This window comes from Elaeis guineensis, chromosome 6 (assembly GCF_000442705.2).
Source record: "Elaeis guineensis isolate ETL-2024a chromosome 6, EG11, whole genome shotgun sequence".
Lineage (NCBI taxonomy): Eukaryota > Viridiplantae > Streptophyta > Magnoliopsida > Arecales > Arecaceae > Elaeis > Elaeis guineensis.
Window position 1 is genome coordinate 74,588,152 of NC_025998.2, and position 23,972 is coordinate 74,612,123.

The 23,972-nt window shown below is 48.8% G+C and overlaps 1 protein-coding gene across 11 annotated transcripts in view; it reads right to left on the reverse strand.

Annotated features, from left to right (window-relative positions):
* The window catches only part of LOC105035083 (nuclear pore complex protein NUP133), an 88,162-nt gene that overhangs the window by 33,674 nt on the left and 30,516 nt on the right, over positions 1 to 23,972 (reverse strand). The gene's annotated exons all lie outside the window — the stretch shown is intronic.

Below are 23,972 nucleotides of genomic sequence, written 5' to 3' on the forward strand. Positions count from 1 at the left end.
CTCAGTGAGGGGACTCCTTGAAGAGGCCCGGGGAGCCGGGGGTTCGGCGTCCGAGGGAACCTCGACCGCGGGGCCGCCTGGGCAGGCACGGCCGAGCTCGTCTCCTCTATTCTGACCTTCTTTGCTGATCCGGAGGCCACGGCGCCTTTTCTTTTGTGGGCCTTGAGGCCCCTGGCGAGCATCCGTGCTGCTTCGGCGTCCATTTCTAAAAAAAAAAAAGAAGAGAAAAAGAAGAAGGACGGGAGAAAAGAAGAGGAAAGAAAAAATGGAATACTCGCAGGATCCTGGGGACTCAAACCGATGTTGAACAAAAACTGCTCCTTCAGAAGGTTGGGAAGGGAAGGAGCGGAATAGCCAAGAAGCTTCCGGGCGGTTTGAAGGTCGTCCTCCCCCAGGCTGGGAGCCCGACGGACAGAGTCCCTCAGAGAGCCCCAAGGGGGCAAGCCCAGCCTCAAAGTCGGGCAGTAGACGAAGAGGTACTTCCCCTTCCAGTTGTGGATTGAAGAGGGAGCACCTTTCAGCAACCCCTTCTTGCCAAACTGGGGGGAGAAATACCACCAGTCCTTTGCCAAGGGATGACGCTTGAAGGTGTAGAAATGCCTAAACAAAGAGAGGGATGACTGAACTTCGACTACGTGGCAATGGGAGAAAAACCCGATCAAAAACCTAAAGGAATTCGGCGCAACTGAAGCTAAAGAAATATCTAAGAAGCGGAAGAGGGCAACGACGAAGGGCGGAAGCGGCAGCCGGAGCCCGGCACGGAAGGCCTCCTGATACAGGCAGAAACGACCGGGTGGGGGAGTGCTAGCCCGGTCGGAGGGATCAGGAAGCTCCAGATCGTACTCCGGAGGAACTCCACACTGAACCCTTATCAGTAGGAGTTCATCCGGAGTCAGAGAGCAGGGAATGGCACCCGACGCAAAAACCGAACGAAGCCCAGCCCCAGATGTGGGTTTGTCTACAGTGTGGGGGTTCTGGAGGGCTAAGGCGGACGAACTCCCGGAACCGCTAGAGGCGGAGGTGCCGGAAGACATTTCAAATGAGGACCCTAAAAATCTCAGAGAAATCAGGCGGAACAAGAGGCGAAAGATTTGCGGGGAACCAAACCAAAGGAGGGCGACAGGAGAAAGATGGAGGAAAAGGGGCACCCGAATGGCAAGAAGGGGAACAAAGTTCTGGGACTAACCTAAGTCACAAGGAAGGATGCAGAAGGTGCGAAGACAGGGATGACTCGAAGGATGCCTAGGACCAAGGCAGACGCCAAAGAGGGTCAGGGCACTCGAAGAAAAGACGGACACCTATAAAACTTTCAGGCGGAATGAGGCTCCTAAAGATGGAAAGGCGGGTTTAAATAGACCCTGGGATCCGGCGCCATAAGGATCGCGAATCCCCCTAGGCCGACCCGCGCTCACCACGTGTCCCACTCGCCGCGGCAGGCGGCTAAAAGCGGCTGACAGCTGACAGAGCCATTACTGCACCGTACCTGGGCCAGCGCTCCAGCGGAAATTCCGAAAGGTCCCTTCGGTTCGCCTCGATTTGAAAAGGCTCCAGCACGCCCGCATTAAATGCCAGAATATCTGAGGACGATCGTGCATGGGATTCAAGGGGACAACTTCGGCTGTGAAAACTTCTCTGTACTTCCTTTATTCGAAACTCGAACTCGGAAGTAGGGAGACTGGTGTTGGGTATAAAATACCCCCCAGCCGAAGTTCGTGACTGGAGTGACCCTCCAGGGGTCCTACCGACGCCCGACCTTTGATGACATCTTTCCGAACCTCTCCAGCGGTCGAGCCTCCGCAACGTTCCCGAGCTCTGCCGACGGATGAACCTCCACCAGTGGGGGCCGGACTCACCACGACGGGCGGACTCCACCCAAGCTCAGCGGTGGTCGACCACCTGGAAGACTTCGTCCGGACTCCGAGAGCCGGACTTCATCCCCGACTTCAACTGCAAGAAAACTCCGCCCGGACTCCTACGCGAGTCGGACTTCGTCCCCGACTTCAACTGCTGGTAAACTTCGTCCGGACTCCTACGGGAGCCGGACTTCGCCCCTGACTTTAATTGCAGGTAGACTTCGCTCGGACTCCTATGGGAGCCAGATCTCGCCTCCGACTCCGGCTGCAGGAAGACTTCTGCAGGAAGACTTCGTCCAGACTCCCACGGGAGCCGAACTTCGTCCCCGACTTCAGCCGCAAGAAGACTTCGTCCGGACTCCTACGGGAGCCGGACTTCGTCCCCGACTTCAACCGCGAGAAGACTCCGCCCGGACTCCTACGGGAGCCGGACTTCGTCCCCGACTTCAACTGCTGGTAAACTTCGTCCGGACTCCTACGGGAGCCGGACTTCACCTCTGACTTTAATTGCAGGTAGACTACGCCCGAACTCCTACGAGAGTCAGATCTCGTCTCCGATTCCGACTGCGGGAAGACTCCGTCCAGACTCCCATGGGAGCTGGACCTCGTCTCCGACTTCAACTGCTGGTGAACTTCGTCCGGACTCCTACGAGAGCCAGACTTCGCCCCTAATTTTAATTGCAGGTAGACTTCGCCCGGACTCCTACGGGAGCCAGATCTCGCCTCCGACTCTGGCTGCAGGAAGACTTCTGCAGGAAGACTTCGTCCGGACTCCCACGGGAGCCGAACTTCGTCCCCGACTTCAGCCGCAAGAAGACTTCGTCCGGACTCCTACGGGAGCCGGACTTCGTCCCCGACTTCAATCGCGAGAAGACTCCGCCCGGACTCCTATGGGAGCCGGACTTCGTCCCCGACTTCAACTGCTGGTAAACTTCGTCCGGACTCCTACGAGAGCCGGACTTCGCCCCAGACTTTAATTGCAGGTAGACTTCGTCCGGACTCCTACGGGAGCCAGATCTCGCCTCCGACTCCGGCTGCAGGAAGACTTCTGCAGGAAGACTTCGTCCGGACTCCCACGGGAGCCGGACTTCGTCCCCGACTTCAGCCGCAAGAAGACTCCGTCCGGACTCCTACGAGAGCCAGACTTCGTCTCCGACTTCAACCACGAGAAGACTCCGCCCGGACTCCTACGGGAGCCGGACTTCGTCCCCGACTTCAACTACTGGTAAACTTCGTCCGGACTCCTACGGGAGCCGGACTTCGCCCCTGACTTTAATTGTAGGTAGACTTCGCCCGGACTCCTACGGGAGCCAGATCTCGTCTCCGACTCCGGCTGCGGGAAGACTCCGTCCGGACCCCCACAGGAGCCGGACCTCGTCCCCAACTTTGACTGAAGGAAGACTTCGCCCGGACTCCTACGGGAGCCAGATCTCGTCTCCGACTCCGGCCATAGGAGGATTTCGTCCGAACTCCTACGGGAGCCGGACTTCGTCCCCGACCTCAGCTGCTGGAAGGCTTCGCCCGGACTCCTACGGGAGCCGGGCTCCGTCCCCGACCTCAACTGCTGGTAAACTTCGTCCGGACTCCTAAGGGAGCCGGACTTCGCCCCTGACTTTAATTGCAGGTGGACTTCGTCCGGACTCCTACAGGAGCCAGATCTCGTCTCCGACTCCGGCTGCGGGAAGACTCCGTCCGGACTCCCACGGGAGCCTGACCTCGTCCCCGACTTCGACTGAAGGAAGACTCCGTCCGGACTCCTACGGGAGCCGGACTCCGAGCTCCTCTATGACGGGTAGCTAGCCACCTCTCTCCGTCAGACACTCCGACCGAACTCCGGCCGACAGGCCTGGACCCCCTGGCAGGCCGCAGTAATGGCCACGACTCTGCTCCACTTCCTGCAACAGATTCCGCGCGGCTCCATCACTCCCTGGCAGGCCGCAGTAACGGCCACGACTCTGCTCCACTTCCTGCGACGGATTCCGCGCGGCTCCTTCACTCCCTGGCAAACCACAATAATAGCCACGATTCTATCCCACTTCCTGCGACGGATACCACGCGGTTCCTCCACCCTCTGGCAAGTCGCGACAACGGACGCCGCTCCACTCCCCGCAACAGACTCCACGTGGCATGTCCCGGTGACGGCCACGATCCCACTCCACTACTCTTCGCAACAAACTCCTGCTGACCCTGGGCAGCCCACTGCCAGACGGTTACGGACATCGCTATCAGTCTGTTGCCCCCTCCGCCTATAAAAGGGGACCCCAGATACGTAATTCTCTAAGCTCTCTTTTTTACCTAAAAATTCTGCTAAAATTTTCGTTCGAGCACTCTATTCTTGTTGAGGCAGAGAACTGACTTGAGCGTCGGAAGATCTTGCCGGAGCAACCCCACCTCCGGTTTAGACTTCTTTTGCAGGTCGTGGCGGCGACCGCGACTCCCTCGACTCCAGCTTCTCCGACGCAGGCGGATTTTTGCACCAACAAGATTGCACCAACAGGATTTTTGCACCAAAGCGATCTTTACATCCATCTGCCAGATCTTATAATCATAGTATGCAGCTATAGTGAGCAGAATCCAAATAGATTTTAATAGTCACTGACGAAAAAATTTCATTATATTCAATTCCTTGTCTTTGCCTGAAATCTTTTGCCACCAATCTAGTCTTGTAGGTTTCAACTTGGCCATCTGCTCTGATCTTCTTCTTGAAGACCCATTTCACCCTAATGAGGTCACACCCTCAGATGCATCAACCAAAGTCCATATTTGGTTGGTATACATAGAGTCCATCTCACATATCATGACGCCTAATCACCTGTTAGAGTTTCTACTCATGACAGCTTCCGAATAGATCAACAGATCATCATCCTCAATGATGTTGATCTCTTTGTTATTTTCAATTACAAAATCATATCTTAAAGGTGCTTGTCGCACTCTATCTGACCTTCGAAAAAGATGTGTATATTATGAATGTACTTCTTCCCAAGTATTTTTGGTTGAGGATCATTTTGTGAACCTTCTACTAGTATTTCTAGAATGATTTGTAGATCTTAAACTTCCCCGTGTTCAATATTTCTTTCACTACCTCGAATAAATTTTTTTTTCAAAAAAATAACATATCTACTAACAAATACCTTTTGTTCAGTAGGATGGTAGTAGTATCATTTTGTTTCCTTAAGATACCCTATAAATCTGCATTTTTCTGATATAACATTTAGCTTATGCCCAAAAATATTTCTGACATAAGCAGGACAGCTCCATATCTTAAGATGTTTAAGATTAAGCTTCCTTTTCATTAATCACATTACTATGACCATAAATTTATGGACTCAGCTTCTCAAATCTCATAGGACTACTCTCTATCAAAGTCGATAGATCCCATCTAGATGCACACGTTGCTCGCACAGCTCAACCAACTGAAGCCAACATCCACAACAAAAACTCATGATTGAGTAAATATTTACGTGTAGTCAAACTACAGCAGTCTTATTGTGAGCAACTGTAACACCGCAGATCAAAGGATCATTCATACAACTACAGCATCGAGATGATCACTGACGATCGAATAGAAATCCATGTAATCTCTCGTATGGTCACGCTCGGTACTAGTTCTCTAATAACTATCCGCACTTTTCGCTCAGTGTCTCTACACCATAGATTAGAGACTCATCTATCCCGAAAGAAGCGAACCGTGCGTCGATTTATCTGGATAAATCACCATCCCCATGGCTGTCCTATAATCGGAAGCAATTTAGGAATCAATCATACATGTCTCTAATTCTCAATATTTGAGAATATGTATCATAACATCAACTCCAAGGACGATTCAAGGACACATAACACTTGAATGAAAAAAGAAAATTTATCCTTTATTGATTAAATCAATAGTTTAAGTACAAATTTGTATCATAAAATAAAAATGTGTCAGCCAACAATTGGCTTCTAGAACACACATCTAACAATCTCCAACTTGGACTAAAATCAATTGACCGTTAATCTAAGCCCCATCTTCTCAAGATGAGCTTCCATTTTGGGCTGGCTCAACTGATTAGCGGGTCTGCCACATTATCCACGGAGTCTACTCTTCGCACCTCTATGTATTTTTATTCGAGGTAGTCGCGTATACCGCTGATCTGTGTTTGGATTTCTGGTGAGATCTTAGCTCCTTAGAAAGAATATAGGGCCATTGTCTTTGCAGTATAGTATCATGACATTTGATGGCACAACATTCAGTTCTGCAACTAACAAAAAAATCAGATTGCATCTTACACATCTATAGCATACTCAGCCTCCATTGATCGGTTACTTTGAAACCCTTCTAACATACCGAACCAATGATTCAAGAGCTCTTCCAAAAATCAAGAACAAATCCTTAGTCCTTCACAAGTACTTAAGGATGTTCTTCACAGCTATCCAGTGCTCCTCGTCTGGATTCGACCGATACCTGCTCGTGACACACAGCAAGAGAAATATCAAATCGAGTACATAGCATGACATACATAAGGCTCCCAATTGCTGAAGCATAAGGGATCCTACTCATACGTTCGATCTCCTCAGAAGTGTTAGGACACATCTTGGAGAGTCGAATACCATACCTAAGGGGTAGTAAACCCCTTTTAAAATTTTTCATGCTGAACCGCTTCAACATCTTTTCTATGTACAGCTTCTATGACGGACCAAACATCCTCTCAGATCTATCTCTACAGACCTTTATCCCAAGGATATAGAATGCTTCCCCTAGGTCTTTTATAAAAAATTTCTTAAACAACCAAGTCTTGACCGAAGTCAGCATGAAAATATCATTCTCAATGAGGATGTCGTCGACGTACAGTACAAGACAAATACGCTCCCACTGACCCTTTTGTAGACACAATGTTCCTCTTCGTTTCTTATGAAACCAAATGATTTGATTGCATCATTGAAACGAAGATTTCAGCTCCGAGAAATCTGCTTTAGTCCATAAATAGATCTTTGCAGCTTGCAGACTTAGTAATCACTATCACCGGATGTGAAACCCAGAGACTGCTCCATATAGATATCTTCTTCAAGATGTCCATTCAGAAAAGCAATTTTCACATCCATCTGACAGATTTCAAAATCATAGTAGGCTACAACAGCAAGCAATGTACAGATGGATTTCGGTATGGCTACAGACGAAAAAGTATCATGATAATCAACGCCTTCGCGCTGACTATAATCCTTCGCCACTAGCCTTGCCTTATAGGTCTCTACCTTACCATTGGCACCTATTTCTTTTTGTAGATCCATTTACACTTAATGGGAACAATTTCTTTCGATGGATCCACTAAGATCCATACTTGGTTCAAATGCATTGAGTCAATTTCTGACTTCATTGCATCTAATCATTTTTCGAAATTGATGTCAGACATCGCCTCATCAAAAGTATTAGGATCATCACCATGACTCCCATCTCTCATAAGAAATGCTTCCTCTACATCCTCTTTCAGCATACCCATTTATCTTTCAGGAGAATGGGAGATTCTACTTGATCTACGAGGTGGATGTGGAACAATAACTACTGGCTCATCCTAGATGGATTCTCGAGGATCTATATCTCGTTGCTCTTGAGAGACATTCTCATCAAGCTCAATTAACCTTTCCACTACCACCGTCCTAAATAAACTGCTTTTCTAGGAACGTGGCATTGCGACTCACAATCATATTGTGGTCACATGAAAAATAATAGTACCCAATGGATTTCTTGGGATACCCTATAAACTGAGCTACAATTGATTTATTCTCTAATTTGTCAGCTTCTGTCTTTTAATATAGACTGGACATCTCCAAGTCTTAAGGTAACTGAGACTCGATTTCTTACTATATCATATCTCATATGGTGTGGTAGAAATAGACTTAGAAAAAATTCTATTTAAAATATGCATCGCGGTAAGGCATGTCCCCAAAAAAATAAGGATAAGTCAGTGAAGCTCATCATGGATCGGACTATATCCAATAGGATCCTATTTCTCCTTTCGGATATCCCATTGAGTTGAGATGTACCGGGAGGAGTCCACTGAGAGACTGTCGTTCTCTTTACGATATCCCAAAAATTCAGCACTCAGATATTCTCCTCCTCGATTAGATTGTAGGAATTTTATGGATTTACCTATTTACTTCTCAACCTCGTACTTGAATTCTCTGAACTTTTCAAAAGCTTCAGACTTGTGTTTCATAAGAAACACATACCCATACCATAACAGATCATCAGTAAAGGTAATGAAGTAGCTATAACCATCCTTGGCCTGCATATCAAATGGACCACACACATCGATGTGTACCAGGACTAGTAATTCAGTAGCCCTTTCTTCTTGTCCCACAAAGGGTAACCTAGCCATTTTTCCTCGAAAGTATAATTCACAGGCCGGAATCGACTCGGATTTAACTAAGTCATGGATCCCATCTGTTGGGTGTAAAACCCCCCAGCCGAAGTTCGTGTCAGGAGTGACCCCTCGGGGATTCTACCGGCGTCCGCCCTACGGCGGCAGGGAAACTTCGTCCGGACTCCTACGGGTGCCGGACTTCGTCTCCGACTCCAACTGCAAGAAGACTTCGTTCGGACACCTACGGGAGCCGGACTTCGTCTCCGACTCCAACTGCAAGAAGACTTCGTCCTGACTCCTACGGGAGCCGGACTTCGTCTCCGACTCCAACTGCAAGAAGACTTCGTCCGGACTCCTATGGGAGCCGGACTTCGTCTCCGACTCCAACTGCAAGAAGACTTCGTCCGGACTCCTACGGGAGCCGGACTACGTCCCCGACTTCAGCGGCAGGAAGACTTCGCCCGGACTCCTACGGGAGCCGGACTCCGTCTCCAACTTTGACTGCAGGTAAACTTCGTCCGGACTCCTACAGGAGCCGAACTCCGTCTCCAACTTCGACTGCAGGTAAACTTCGTCCGGACTCCTACGAGAGCCAGACTCCGTCTCCAACTTCAACTGCAGGTAAGCTTCGTCCGGACTCCGTCTCCAACTTCAACTGCAGGTAAACTTCGTCCGGACTCCTACGGGAGCCGGACTCCGTCTCCAACTTCGACTGCAGGTAAACTTCGTCCGAACTCCTACAGGAGCCGAACTCCGTCTGCAACTTCAACTGCAGGTAAACCTTGTGCGGACTCCTATAGGAGCCGGACTCCGTCTCCAACTTCAACTGCAGGTAAACTTCGTTCGGACTCCTGCGGGAGCCGGACTCTGTCTCCAACTCCAACTGCAGGTAAACTTCATCCGGACTCCTACGAGGGCCGGACTTCATCCCCGACTTCGACTGCAGGAAGACTTCGTCCGAGCTCCTACGGGAGCCGGACTTCGCCTCCGACTCCAGCTACAGGTAGGCTTTGTCCGAGCTTCCACGAGAGCCGGACTTCCGCCCTGAACTCCTGTTGAAGGTCTCGACCGAGATTCCTCGACAAATGATCCCCCTTCGGACTTCTGCGAAAATCAGACTCCAATCGAACTTCGGCCGACAAGTCTGGACCCTCTGGCAGGCCGCAGTAACGGCCACGACTCTGCTCCACTCCCTGCGGCGGATCCTACGCGGCTCCATCACTCCCTGGCAGGCCGCAGTAACGGCCACGACTCTGCTCCACTCCCTACGGCGGATCCTACGCGACTCCACTCCCTGGCAGGCCGCAGTAACGGCCACGATTCTTCTCCACTTCCTCCGACGGATCCTGTGCAGTTCCACCACTCCCTGGCGAATCGCGACAACAGACGCCGCTCCACTCTCCGCAACTGATTCCACGTGGCGAGCCATGGTGACAGCCACGACTCCACCCCATTACTCTTCATGATAAATTCCTCCTGACCCCGTACGGCCCACGACGAGACGATCATAAACAGTCGCTATCAATCCTTTGCTTCCCCCGCATATATAAAGGGGAGGCCCCAGATACGTATTTCTCTAAGCTCAAAATTCTATCTCAAAACTCTGCTAAAATTTCCGTTCGAGCACTCCATTCTTGTTGAGGCAGAGAACTGACTTGAGCGTCGGAGGGTCTTGCCGGAGCAACCCCACATCCGGTTTAGACTTCTTTTGCAGGTCCCGACGGCGACCGCGACTTCCTCGACTCCAGCTTCTCCGGCGCAGGCGGATTTTTGCACCAACAGGATTGGCGCCAGAGGAAGGGGCTGTGTCTTCGCAGTACCCTTGTTCTTAAAGGAGCGCTCAACGGGACCGCCTCCGGTCATTTTTTCCGACATCCACTCCTTCCCCACTAGATCCTCGCCCGATGCCTTCTCGCGAAGCATCCACACAGCGACCCACGGCCTCCGCGGTCAGATCTCAGGCTCCGGCCTCGCCTCCAGTTTCCCAGGCCCCACATCCTCCGGCAACGACCGCCGGTATGGAGCGGTCGGACAATCGGCCTCCGACGGATTTCGCCAACACCATCTCGAAAGAATCCCGGTGGGGAGCGACCGGCGTATTGACCGAACCTCCCAAGCGGCAAAAGATCGAGGAATCCATAACTTTCACCAAGAAGATGCTCAAAGAGTTCAATTTTCTCATAACGACGCGGTTGTAGTTTCCTTGAATATAGCTAATTACGACGTCCGCCGCATTCTTGTCGACAATGGAAGTTCGGCCGACATTTTGTTCTACGACACCTTCTCGAGAATGTCCATCCTTGACGGCCATTTGGGACCGATTAGCTCCCCTCTAGTAGGGTTTACCGGCGACGCTGTCCCGGTGGAGGGAATGATAACTTTGACTGTAGCTGCGGGTCGATATCCAAGACAATCCAGGGCTCTGGTGAATTTTCTGGTGGTGAAGGCGCCGTCAGCCTACAATGCGATCCTCAGCACAATGCGATCCTCGGCCAACCTGGTCTCAATGCTCTCCGAGCCGTCGTGTCAACCTACCATTTGAAGTTGAAATTCCCTACCAATCAGGGGATTGAAGAGGTCAGAGAAGACCAAGCCCTGACCAGACACTGCTACAACATAGCCTTGCAAAGAAGCGACCAATCCGACCCCTGTCCAGTTGATGGGCTGGATGCCCGCGACGACCTCACTGAGGAGAGGGCGGCCCAATCGAAGATCTGGTTTCGATCCCTTTGAACGACGGGAATGCGGAACATGTGGTGAAGATCGGCTCCAACCTAGGGGAAGAGGTGCGGACGTATCTCATCGATTTTCTACGAAAGAATGCGGACGTTTTCGCTTGGGTTCCAGCAGACATGCCGGGGATTGACACGGAAGTCATGGAGCACCGCCTGACCGTGATCCGAAGCATCGACCGACGAAGGAGAAAATCCGAGGTCATGCACCAAGAGGTAGAAAGCGATAGCCGAGGAAGTGGACAAACTCCTGAAAGCCGGATTCATTAGGAAAGTCAATTATCCTGACTGGATTTCCAACGTTGTCCTAGTCAAAAAGGCAAACGGCAAGTGGAGGATGTGCATAGACTTCAAAAAGCTGAATAAAGCCTGCCCAAAGGACAGCTACCCTCTGTCCAGAATTAATCAACTGGTGGACACGACCTCGGGCCATGAGCTCCTCACCTTTATGGATGCATTCTCCGGCTATAATCAAATCAGGATGGCGACGGAAGATTAAAAAAAGACTGCTTTCATTACTAACCGTGGCCTTTACTGTTACAGGGTAATGCCTTTCGGTCTCAAAAATGCAAGCGCAACCTACCAACGGCTGGTGAACAAAATCTTCAAGGAGCAGATCGGCCGCAATATGGAGGTCTACGTGGACGACATGCTCGTGAAAAGCAGATCTTCCATGAACCACGTCGCCGACCTCGAGGAGACCTTCGACGCCCTCCAAAAATATAAGATGAAGCTGAACCCGACTAAATATGCTTTCGGAGTGACCTCGGGGAAGTTCCTGGGCTTTATGGTATCGGGACGTGGAATCGAAGCCAACCCAGAGAAAATTCGCGCCATCCAGGAGATGGCCACCCCGAAATCGATAAAAGAGGTTCAGCACCTCACAGGGAGGGTAGCAGCCCTGAATCGCTTCGTCGCGAGGTCGGCCGAACGGTGCTTACCCTTCTTCCAAACCCTCAAGCGGCCGAAGAACTTCTGTTGACCTCTGAGTACCAACAGATGTTCGAAGAACTAAGGAGCTACCTCGGCTCACCTCCGCTGTTGGCGAAGCCAGAGCCTGGAAGGAACTGTTTTTATACCTGGCGGTCTCACCCATGGCTCTCGCGGCAGTCTTTGTCAAGGAAGAAGCAAAAGTCCAACGGCCGATCTACTACGTCAGTCGCGCGTTGAGAGACGCCGAGACCAGATATACTAAATTAGAAAAACTGACTTACGCCCTGTTGATTGCAGTCCGGAGGCTCCGACCCTACTTTCAAGGGCACACCGTAACGCTGCTCACCGACCAACCGATCAAGGCGATTCTACACCGGACGGATGCCTCCGGGAGGATGGCAAAATGGGCGATCGAGCTCACAAAATTCGACATCAACTATCGACCCAGGCCAGCATTGAAGGCCCAGATATTGACAGATTTCATAATGGAGTGTACTATCCCAGAGGAGGCCGAACCTGAACAAGATGAAATTGACGGCCTGAAGTCCCGACCGAACTCCCCCAAAGAAGAAGCAGATCCCTCTGGTTGCTTTTGGGCCCTCTACGTGGATGGGTCTTCCAACATGTTAGGCGCAGGCGCGGGCCTGATCTTGATCAGTCCAGAGGAAATCGTCGCGGAGTACGCTCTGCGCTTCGAGTTCCCCGCAACAAACAATGGAGCAGAATATGAAGCTCTGATCGCAGGACTGAAGATCGCCAAAGAGCTGGGAGTAGATCGGCTCCAAGTCCACAGCGACTCCCAACTAGTAGTGGGACAAGTCAACGTAAACTACGAAGCACGGGAGGACAGCATGGCTAAGTATCTTGAAAAGGTAAAGGAGCTCGCCCCACCTTCAGTAGCTTCAACATCAGGCAGATTCCGAGAATGGAAAATACCAGGGCCGACCTTCTCTCCAAGCTGGCAACGCTGGCTCCGACCGAATTGCCCAAGGGTGTTCTCTTTGAAGTTCTAAAGTGCCCGAGTACGAAAGAATCGCGGCCCGTGATGGAAATTGACCACGAGCCCAGCTGAATCGACCCACTAATAACATATCTCAGAGACGGGGTTCTCCCCCAGGATGCAAAAGAAGCTCGGAAGCTCAAAAATCAAACCTCCCGATACATCCTTTATGAGGGCAAGTTGTACAAGAGATCATACTCTTTGCCCCTTTTAAAATGTCTCCGACCTTCGGAAGCTGACTACGCCTCATGGGAGGTGCATGAAGGAATCTGCGAAAACCATCTGGGGGCTAGATCTTTATCCCACAAGTTGCTCCGCCAAGGATATTACTGACCGATGATGCATCATGACTCGATTGAATACGTTAGAAAGTGTGACCGATGTCAGAGATATGCCAACATCCAGAGACAGCCCGCCACCGAGCTTACACCCTTGAGTGCCCCATGGCCTTTTGCGCAATGGGGGATGGATATCCTTGGACCCTTTCCCGTGGCGTCGGGGCAGAGGAAGTTCCTCCTGGTAGCGATTGACTACTTCACCAAGTGGGTCGAAGCCGAACCACTGGCGAAAATCACCGAAGCTAAAGTGCAAGATTTCGTCTGGAAGTCAATCGTTTGCAGGTTCGGTCTGCCAAGAACCCTAATCACTGATAATGGGCGGCAGTTCGCAGGAGCAAGATTCGCTGAATTCTGTGAAGATCTAAATATCTCCCACAACTTCACATCAGTAGCCCATCCTCAGACGAACGGCGAAACTGAAGTGACCAACAGAACCCTGCTGCAAGGGATCAAGACAAGGCTCGAAAAGACGAAGGAAACTTGGGCAAACGAACTTTATCATGTGCTGTGGGCGTATCGAACTACCCAAAGACTGCCCACGGGGGAGACCCCCCTTTGCTTTAGCCTTCGGAACGGAGGCTGTTATCCCAATTGAGCTTAAACTCCCGTCGGCGCGAGTCGTGGCATTTAACGAACATCACAATTCGCAAGGTCTTAAAGCCAACCTCGACTTACTGGAAGAAAAGCGGGAGGTAGCTCAAGTTCGGATGGCAGCCTACAGGCAGAAAGTCGCCCGCTATTACAATTCCCGGGTCAAGAATAAAGTCTTTAGAGCAGGAGATCTAATGCTTCGACGAGCCGCTGTCTCGCAACCTCAGGATCGAGGGAAGCTCGCCCCAAACTGGGAAGGCCCGTATGAAGTCAAAGAAGTAGTCCGACCCGGAACTTATTACTTCAAGAAGCTCGGAGGAGCAGACCTCCCACGACCATGGAGCTCAGAAAACTTACGAATGTATTACCGATAACTTTATTTTAAATAAAAGTTGCATATCTACATGTCTCCTCTCTTGGCACTAGCCTATATCGACAGGACAGTCAAAACAAACCGTGTCGGAAGCGGGAGGAGAACTTCGTCTCGACAAAGTCGAAGGCCCGGTTCTCTTTAGACCGGATGGGGGGAGAGGCCAAGCAACGCCCATATGTGCCTCCACAGCCCTGTAAGAAACAGGAGGAGAACCTCGCCCTAACTTGAGCAAAGTCGAAGGTCCGGTTCTCTTTAGACCGGATGGGGGGAAAGGCCAAGCAACGCCCATATGTGCCCCCACAGTCCTGTTAGGGACAGGAGGAGAACCTCGCCCTAACTTGAGCAAAGTCAAAGGCCCGGTTCTCTTTAGACCGGATGGGGGGAGAGGCCCTGCAACGCCCATATGTGCCCCCATAGCCTTGTTAGGGACAGGAGGAGAACCTCGCCCTAACTTGAGCAAAGTCGAAGGCCCGGTTCTCTTTAGACCAGATGGGGGGAGAGGCCCTGCAACGCCCATATGTGCCCCCACAGCCATGTTAGGAACAGGAGGAGAACCTCGTCCTAACATGAGCAAAGTCGAAGGCCCAGTTACACCTAGACCGGATGGGGGGAAAAGCCCAGCAGCGCCCATATGTGCCCCTACAGCCGCGTTAGGGACAGGAGGAGAACCTCGTCCTAACCAGAGCTGAAACCTGTTACGACAGAAATAGGGGAAGAACCTCGTCCCGACACCAATTAAGGTCTGGTCATTCAAGACCAGATGGGAAAAAGGGGACCTTCCCAACGGCCCCTTCGCAAGAAGACTCCGTACGGACTTCTATGGGAGCCGGACTTCGCCCTCGACTTTGATCGCAAGAAGACTCCGTCTGGACTCCTACGGGAGCCGGACTTCGCCCCCAACTTCAATCGCAGGTAGACTTCGTCCAGACTCCTACGGGAGCCGGACTTCGCCCCCGACTCTGATTGCAGGTAAACTTCGTCCGGACTCCTAAGGGAGCCGGACTTCGCCCCTGACTTTAAGTGCAGGTAGACTTCGCCCGGACTCCTACGGGAGTCGGACTCCGTCCCCGACTTCAACCGCAAGAAGACTCCGTCCGGACTCCTACGGGAGCCGGACTTCGCCCCGACTTCACCTACGGAAGCCGGACTCCCGCAACCCCACCAAGAGCAAAGGGAAAAATCCCACTCGAAAAAGAAAAAGGGGAAAGGGGAGAGGAGTTAAAAAGGAAAGCGATGGACTACGTCAGCGACGAATGGAAAACAAACAGCATCAAAGATGCAGAGAACCTCGTCTCAGCAAGGATTGGGGTTCTTATCAAGAACCCCAGCTTTCAAGAAAGCTCTCAACGCAAGTACGAGATAAGACGACTTCCTCAGGGTGACGAGAAGCTCAGACCTCCGAGCTCGAGCCCTGATGGGGGTGCCAAACCCGAGCGATCACAGGCAAATATACGGCCATGGACGAAAGGACGGGTCGATGCAATGGCAATCGGATACCTCCGAACGACGCAAAGGCCGAAAGAAACTCGGTAAGCGACAATTCAACACGAGTAAAAGAGGTAGCAGAAAATTTCCTTCTCATATTATTTATTAAATATGCATTATAGAACCATTAAGGCTGAAGAAGGATGACTGGAAAGACGAGCCGACATGGCAACAACCAGTAACCTCCGGACGACGTCAAAAAAAAAAGAAAGAGAGAAAGAGAGAGAAGGGAATACAACAATAACAATGGTAAAGGAAAGAAGTTCGGCAGGCAGCAATTCGACGCAAAGTGCGGACGAAGTAACAAAATCTCCTTCTCATTTTTCGATTAACAAGATGTACGTTACAAGACCCGGAGGGCCAGAAAAAGAAGACATTACTACAAGACTCGAAAGGAATACATCGGAGACCATCTCAAGCTGTCGACTTCTCTTTCCGGTTCCGTCCTTCTCAACAGTATTTTCTAGTGCGTGTGATAAACCTCTCGGCTCTCGCCTCCCGCCTCGTTCCGCTCCATCGCCGAAACCCCAACCCTAAGAGGAAAAGGATGGGATAGAATTCAAGGGGCAGCGAAGGCAACGGCAGCGGCGACGACGACCTACATCAAGAAGAACCGGAGGTACCCCGGAGGCTGCGATGGCGCCGGAGACATGCGCCACCACCGTGTGCTCCACGACAACCACCGTCCTAGGTACTTCGGCAAGGTCGGCATGCGCTACTTCCACCGTCCCCGCAACAAATTCTACTGCCCCACCGTCGGCACCGACCGCCTCTGGTCCCTCGGCCCCGACGACATCAAAAATCCCACCACAGCTTGTGACGACAACTATGCCCCCTTGACCGGTGTCGCTCCGTTCAGCTACTCCGAAATTCTCGGGCGAAACGCGCTCACTGGTCATCCCCGTTATTAAATCCCTGTTGTTGAAGGAATTCTCCCTCGAGCCCCCTTTGAGACGATGGGAACCCTTAGTAACGGTCCGACGGCCGGAGAACTCGCAGGCCGCTGTCTTCCTCCTCACACACCTCTTGGTCCGTGGCATCCTCTCGAGGTTGGCCTTCGGCGCGGGAGCTCCGGTGGGAGAACCCCCTCGGAGAGGCTCGGAGGACTGAAGACGGGGGGAGCCGACGGGGATGGCGAAGACCGGTGCAAAGGGCACTCGGAGTCGAGAGGACACTGAGGGAGTGGCTGAGTGGCTAAACTCTCAAGCGGAAGAAAGGTGTCGACCCTCAGGCGAAGTGAAGCCTTGGAGGAAAGGCGGGGGCTTAAATAAGCGACGGGACCTGGCGCAGTTATGGTGGCAGATATCCCAAGGTCAACCAATGCCCGCCATGTGTCCCACTCACCGCGACATAGGGATGACCGTTGGCGGACCATTACGCCCTGGCGCTTAGGATTACGCCCTGACGGGAGTTCCGAAAGGACTCTTCGGATCGCCCTAATCGGAAAAAGGCTCCAGCACGCGCGCATTAAATGCCAAGATTTCCGAGGACAGTCGTGTGCAGAATTCAAGGAAACGACTTCGGTTGTGAAAATTTTCTGTACTTCCTTCGATCGAAACTCGAACTCGGAAGTAGGGGGACTGGTGTTGGGTGTAAAACCCCCCCAGCCGAAGTTCGTGTCAGGAGTGACCCCTCGAGGATTCTACCAGCGTCCGCCCTACGGCGGCAGGGAAACTTCGTCCGAACTCCTATGGGAGCCGGACTTCGTCTCCGACTCCAACTGCAAGAAGACTTCGTCCGGACTTCGTCTCCGACTCCAACTACAAGAAGACTTCGTCCGGACTCTTACAGGAGCCGGACTTCATCTCCGACTCCAACTGCAAGAAGACTTCGTCCGGACTCCTACGGGAGCCGGACTTCATCCCCGACTTCAGCGGCAGGAAGACTTCGCCCGGACTCCTACGGGAGCCGGACTCCGTCTCCAACTTCGACTGCAGGTAAACTTCGTCCGGACTCCTACGGGAGCCGGACTCTGTCCCAACTTCGACTGCAGGTAAACTTCGTCCGGACTCCTACGAGAGTCGGACTCCGTCTCCAACTTCAACTGCAGGTAAGCTTCGTCCGGACTCTTATGGGAGCCGGACTCCGTCTCCAACTTCAACTGCAGGTCAACTTCGTCCGGACTCCTACGGGAGCCGGACTCCGTCTCCGACTTCGACTGCAGGTAAACTTCGTCCGGACTCCGTCTCCAACTTCAACTGCAGGTAAACCTTGTGCGGACTCCTACGGAAGTCGGACTCCGTCTCCAACTTCAACTGCAGGTAAACTTCGTCCGGACTCCGTCTCTAACTCCAACTGCAGGTAAACTTCGTCCGAACTCCTACGGGAGCTGGACTTCGTCTCCGACTTCGACTGCAGGAAGACTTCGTCCGAGCTCCTACGGGAGCCGGACTTCGCCTCCGACTCCAGCTACAGGTAGGCTTTGTCCGGGCTCCCACGGGAGTCGGACTTCCGCCCTGAACTCCTGTTGAAGGTCTCGACCGAGATTCCTCGACAAATGATCCCCCTTCGGGCTTCTGCGGAAATCAGACTCCAATCGAACTTCGGCCGACAAGTCTGGACCCTCTGGCAGGCCGCAGTAACGGCCACGACTCTGCCCCACTCCCTGCGGCGGATCCTACGCGGCTCCATCACTCCCTGGCAGGCCGCAGTAACGGCCACGACTCTGCTCCACTCCCTGCGGCGGATCCTACGCGACTCCACTCCCTGGCAGGCCGTAATAACGGCCACGATTCTTCTCCACTTCCTGCGACGGATCCTGTGCAGTTCCACCACTCCCTGGCGAATCGCGACAACGGACGCCGCTCCACTCTCCGCAACTGATTCCACGTGGCGAGCCATGGTGACAGCCACGACTCCACCCCATTACTCTTCATGATAAATTCCTCCTGACCCCGTACGGCCCACGACGAGGCGATCATAAACAGTCGCTATCAATCCTTTGCTTCCCCCGCCTATATAAAGGGGGAGGCCCCAGATACGTATTTCTCTAAGCTCAAAATTCTATCTCAAAACTCTGCTAAAATTTTCGTTCGAGCACTCCATTCTTGTTGAGGCAGAGAACTGACTTGAGCGTCGGAGGGTCTTGCCAGAGCAACCCCACCTCCGGTTTAGACTTCTTTTGCAGGTCCCGACGGCGACCGCGACTTCCTCGACTCCAGCTTCTCCGGCGCAGGCGGATTTTTGCACCAACACCATCCTTTTTCAATCTGTTGATCCCATCCTCTCCAATATGGCCAAGCCTATGATGCCACAAGTACTTATTGTTAAACTCTTCTCTAAATTTTTTTTGACCTACGACATTCACTATTTGCTCATTTAAGTTCACATTAGCATCAACATGCAAGTAATAAAAACTGTCAATCAAAAGACAAGATGCAACCAATTTATTTTGCAAATAAATGAAACAAAAATCTTTATTAAATTGAAAAACATATCCATCCTGTGCTAGTACAGAGATCGAAATCAAATTTCAGCTAATTATAGGAACAAAATAACAGTCTTTTAAATCTAATCTAAAATCAGACGATAATCAAAGAGGGTAGGTTCCAACCGCTTCTACAGCAATCTTTACTCCATTGCCGACCCAAAAAGTCATGTCACCTTCCCTCAACCTCCTACTATCTATTAGACCTTACATTGAAGTATATATATATGTACACTCGAACCAGAGTCTAATATCCAACTAGAAGTAGAAGAAATCATTAGGTTAAATTCTATTATGAGTATGCCTTCGTAAGGCGTTTCACCCTTTTTCTTTAGGCTCTCCAGGATAAAGTGCCTTGAACCTTTCAAGGAATCCTCAGCAATGACCAACATATTAACCAATTCGGATAAGTCACAATCCAATTTGTTCATATGGTAGTTTACAATAAACTGCCCAAAAGAACTTATCAGAAATTGGAGGATCAAATCCACCTTTAGCTCCCTCTGCATATTCAGCCCGAGCTTCTCAAGCTCCTCTAGGTCCTTGATCATAATCATATAGTGATCATGGACTGACTGCCCCTCGCGCATCTTCATATTGAACAACTGCTTGAACAATTCAAAGCGCATGGTCCGGCTCTGCTCACCATACAACTCTTGCAGGTGAGCGATCATAACACAGAAAATAAGCATGTGCTCATGCTGACTCTGCAACTCATTTGACATCGAAACCAGCACATAGCACTTCACCCTTAAGTCATCATCCGTCCACTTGTCCAGAGCAGCTCTTTGCTCTGCTGTAGGACGGGCTGGTAAAGCTGGAGGGTGCTGGTCAAGTACATACCCAATCTTTTTGGATGTCAGTACTATCTTGAGATTTTTGAGCCAGTCCTTATAATTTGTACCAGTCAGTCAATTAGTTTCAAGGATACGGGCTAGTGGATTAGAGGCCGATATTGTTTATCTGCAAGTAGAAATTCTAGTTAGATATTTGTACTTAAAATTATATTTACTCTAGGGACTTTTAGATGCGAATAGACTCCCATTATTTTTTCAGATTTTGGTACTCTCCAGATGAAAAATGAAAATCTGATGCGACCTATGCAAGATTTCTAGTGGGAGCTACGGTCCCATCGATGCCGTGCACCTCATCTAACAATTATTGATGATACGCACATCGATGCATAGGCAACTCTTTATCCAGATGCTTCTCTAAGCATATTGCAACGACTTGATCTCTAAGTCATTAGAGCTCAGATAACACATATTGCCCTCACTCTTTAGTTAAGTCTGACCCACCATATTTACAAGTAGGTGTGAAGTCATCATTGAGTCCCTCAGATAACACATATTGGGCCCAACCCCATCTTCACCCTGGAGCAACTCTTTGCTAATAGAGTAATTGTGTATTCTCGATGCAACTAAACCACTCTAACCAACCGAGAACAATCAACACCAGTACCATGCCCGCACTTCTACAACGATGGAAGACCATAAGACTTAATATTAATTAGGGAGGTTTAGGTAAGGTCTCATCTAATCAGTCATCACATGACCGATCTAATTAGCATGGGTTAAACCAAAGCTCCTTAGCAATTAATAAATCCAATCATCCAATTGGCCAAGTGAGACCGACGGGAGGGTATGCCATTAACTCGCCGTAGGCAAAAATTATCTAGGTGAGTAGCCTCCCAATTAAAAACCACCGATTGAGACTTGTCTTGGACACCAAATGGCTTATTGGTTTCAGTTAATTAGCTTAGGTGAATTGGATTCAAGCCATAAAGCCAGATTGGGTCCTTAGGTTGACTCGATTCTACATATGAGGTTTAATCAACTCAATCTACAACACTTGTAGAACCATAAGCTCAATTGATCTAATCCAAATCAACACTTGATTTGATCAATAGCTACATCAATTTCAATCCAATATGATCTAATTGTAACCTAAGATGCAATTCATTGACCTAATGCGAAACTATCCATGCCCAACGATTCATGCACACATTAATTTCAGATCATTGAAACATATTTCAGATCTAAATTAATTGCATAAAAAGTAAGTTTTTGATTCTCAAAACACTTTCAAAATATACATGCAATCATATATTATATACATGAAAATTTTCAAAATTTTCAAAAATCAATTTCAAATCTAAACATAAACATATACATCTCACGTATGATCTAAAATCATAATTTTAAAAATAATTTTCAAAATTTTTATGCTACTTTCATACATATGAACATGTGGCTCTGATACCACTGTTGAATTTTTTATAGGTGCTAGTGCATATGGATTTCAAAACTTTTCTAAATCTAAAATGCAACGGAAAAATCAGATTCAAATACTTTTAATCTAAACATGCATCCATCGTATGAAAGCACCTATGGATCTAGTTCATATGCTGAAATTAACATAAACTGATTTTAGGAATAACAAATGAAAGTCTGTAATCAATTCACATACCTAAATCACTTTCTCTTTTGCTTCAAAACTATAACTGAGATTGAATCCAATTCAATCCTTGGATCTGGACCTAGACAGGTTCTGAATCAACAGTACAAGCGTCCTGCCTCTATGGATATCCACAAGACCGATCTGAATAGGCTTCTCTTGATACAATTCACTTAAACTCAAAGCCTAAATAGGCTTGAACCAAATGTGGATCGAAACAGAACCCTTTAATGACCCTTTTAATCTTTCTTTTTTTGATTCTTGAAGAAATCAAGAACCCTTTCTTGATCCTAAGTAATCAAGAAGAACAACAACCAAGAAGTGGTTGTAACTAACTCTCAACAAACTTGAGAGCAAAAAGAACAAGAACCAAACAAGTGGCGCCAACTAATTGACAGCACTTCCTTGATGCTGCCCACCCTCTCTATGGCTCCAAAGGAGGACGCCTAGAGAGAGATGAAGCATGGCCTAGAGAGAGGAAGAGGAGGGAGGCGTAGGCCCAGTGAAGGTGGCGGCAAAGAGGGAGGAGAGATCTTATGTCACAACTAAAGGGCTACGGTCTTTTATATAGACAACTTAAGGATGTCCTAATCAAATTAGAATCCCTCATTCTAATAATATTAAAATTCCTAGCCATAATATAATTGGACCAATTAAATGGGACACCACCCAAAACACACCTAAAGCCACACCATACTCTATGCATCCCATCATATGGGACCCAATTAGATGCACAAATCAACCCATATGATTTCATAAATTCTCTTCAAAGATTCTTAACTAAGAAACTCTTTCTCAATTTAATTCAAGCCATAAATTAATTATCCAATAATTGAATCTTATTGAATCAAATTCAATTAGATTCAAATCAAATGTAGGAATTGGTTAAAACTCATCATATAAGTAAATCAACCATAAGAGAAATTGGATTCATCCAAATGCTAGCAAGGTTAACATGAACCCAATAGGATTTCTCTAAATCCATACTAATTGATACTTCATAAGTCCAATTATAATCAATCCAGATCTTCTCTCTTTTTGTGTGATCCCATAGGTTCAATTATGTCTGGTAGTAAGTAATATCATAATCTCTATCATAGATATCACTAAAATCCCTTTCAGTGGGTCGAAACATGGGTCGAAACAGTTCCACTTTAACTCGATAAGAATCATTGATCTAAAGCGATTCTATTGAGCTCTCACAATCCACTAATGACATCTAGCAATATATAGTGGCAATCCAACAGAATTGAAATAGAATATCTAGTTGTAGTTAATGTATGATACAGTCCTTCTATCATGAGTCCCAACTAAATGACAAGTAATGGATAAATCGTCAAATCGCATCATCAGTCATATGATAGATCCGATTAACTCAAATCCAATAATGATTCCTAATGGAAACTCCTTTCCATTAATCATACTGCTATGACCATAGACTTGTGGACTCAGCTTCTTAAATCTCATAGGACTAATCCTTTCTATCAAGATCAATAGATCCCATCTAGATGCACACATTGCTCGCACAGCTCAACCAACTGAAGCCAACATCTACTACAAAAACTCATGATCGAGTTAATGTTTACGTGTAGTCAAACTACAACAGTCTTACTATAAGTAACTGTGACACCGCAGGTCAAAAGACCAGTCACACAACTATAGCATCGAAATAATCACTGACGATCGAATAGAAATTCATGTAATCTCTCGTATGATCACATTCAGTACCAATTGTTCTCCAACAACTATCCGCACTTTCCGCTCAATGTCTCTACACCATAGACTAAAGACTCATCTGTCCTGAAGGAAGCGAACTGTGCGCCGATTTATCTGAACAAATCACCATCCCCATGGCTGTCCTATAATCGGGAGTTATTTAAGAATCAATCATACATGTCTCTAATTCTCAATATTTGAGATATGTATCGTAACATCAATTCCAAGGATGATTCAAGGACACATAACACTTGAATAAAAAAAGAAAACTGACCCTTTATTGATTAAATCAATAGTTTAAGTACAAATTTATGTCATAGAATAAAAATATGTCAGCCAACAATTAGCTTCTAAGACATACATCTAACACAAGATTTCATGGTGTTCTTAGGTCTAAGAATTAGTTGCACAACTCCCACTTAGAGAACCTTCTTTTAACATGCAAGTAAAGCTCAATAAGATATTCTCTGTTGACGAGTCAATTCAGTGAACTCATTCCCTAATGAGCACCCACAATCTTGTATTCGTATCCCACACAAGTGACTTGTGAAATCTGCCACCCTCTCCATCGAGCATACATAAAATATGCCAGTCTATCCGAAATATTGATCCCGACTCAATGCTCATATGATCAGAAATGTTTAAAATTAAGATTTCAAGATTTTAGATTTCACTGGCATGAACTTTTAATGACCCTAAAACCATTGTCCTAGTCTGTGGGATTCATCA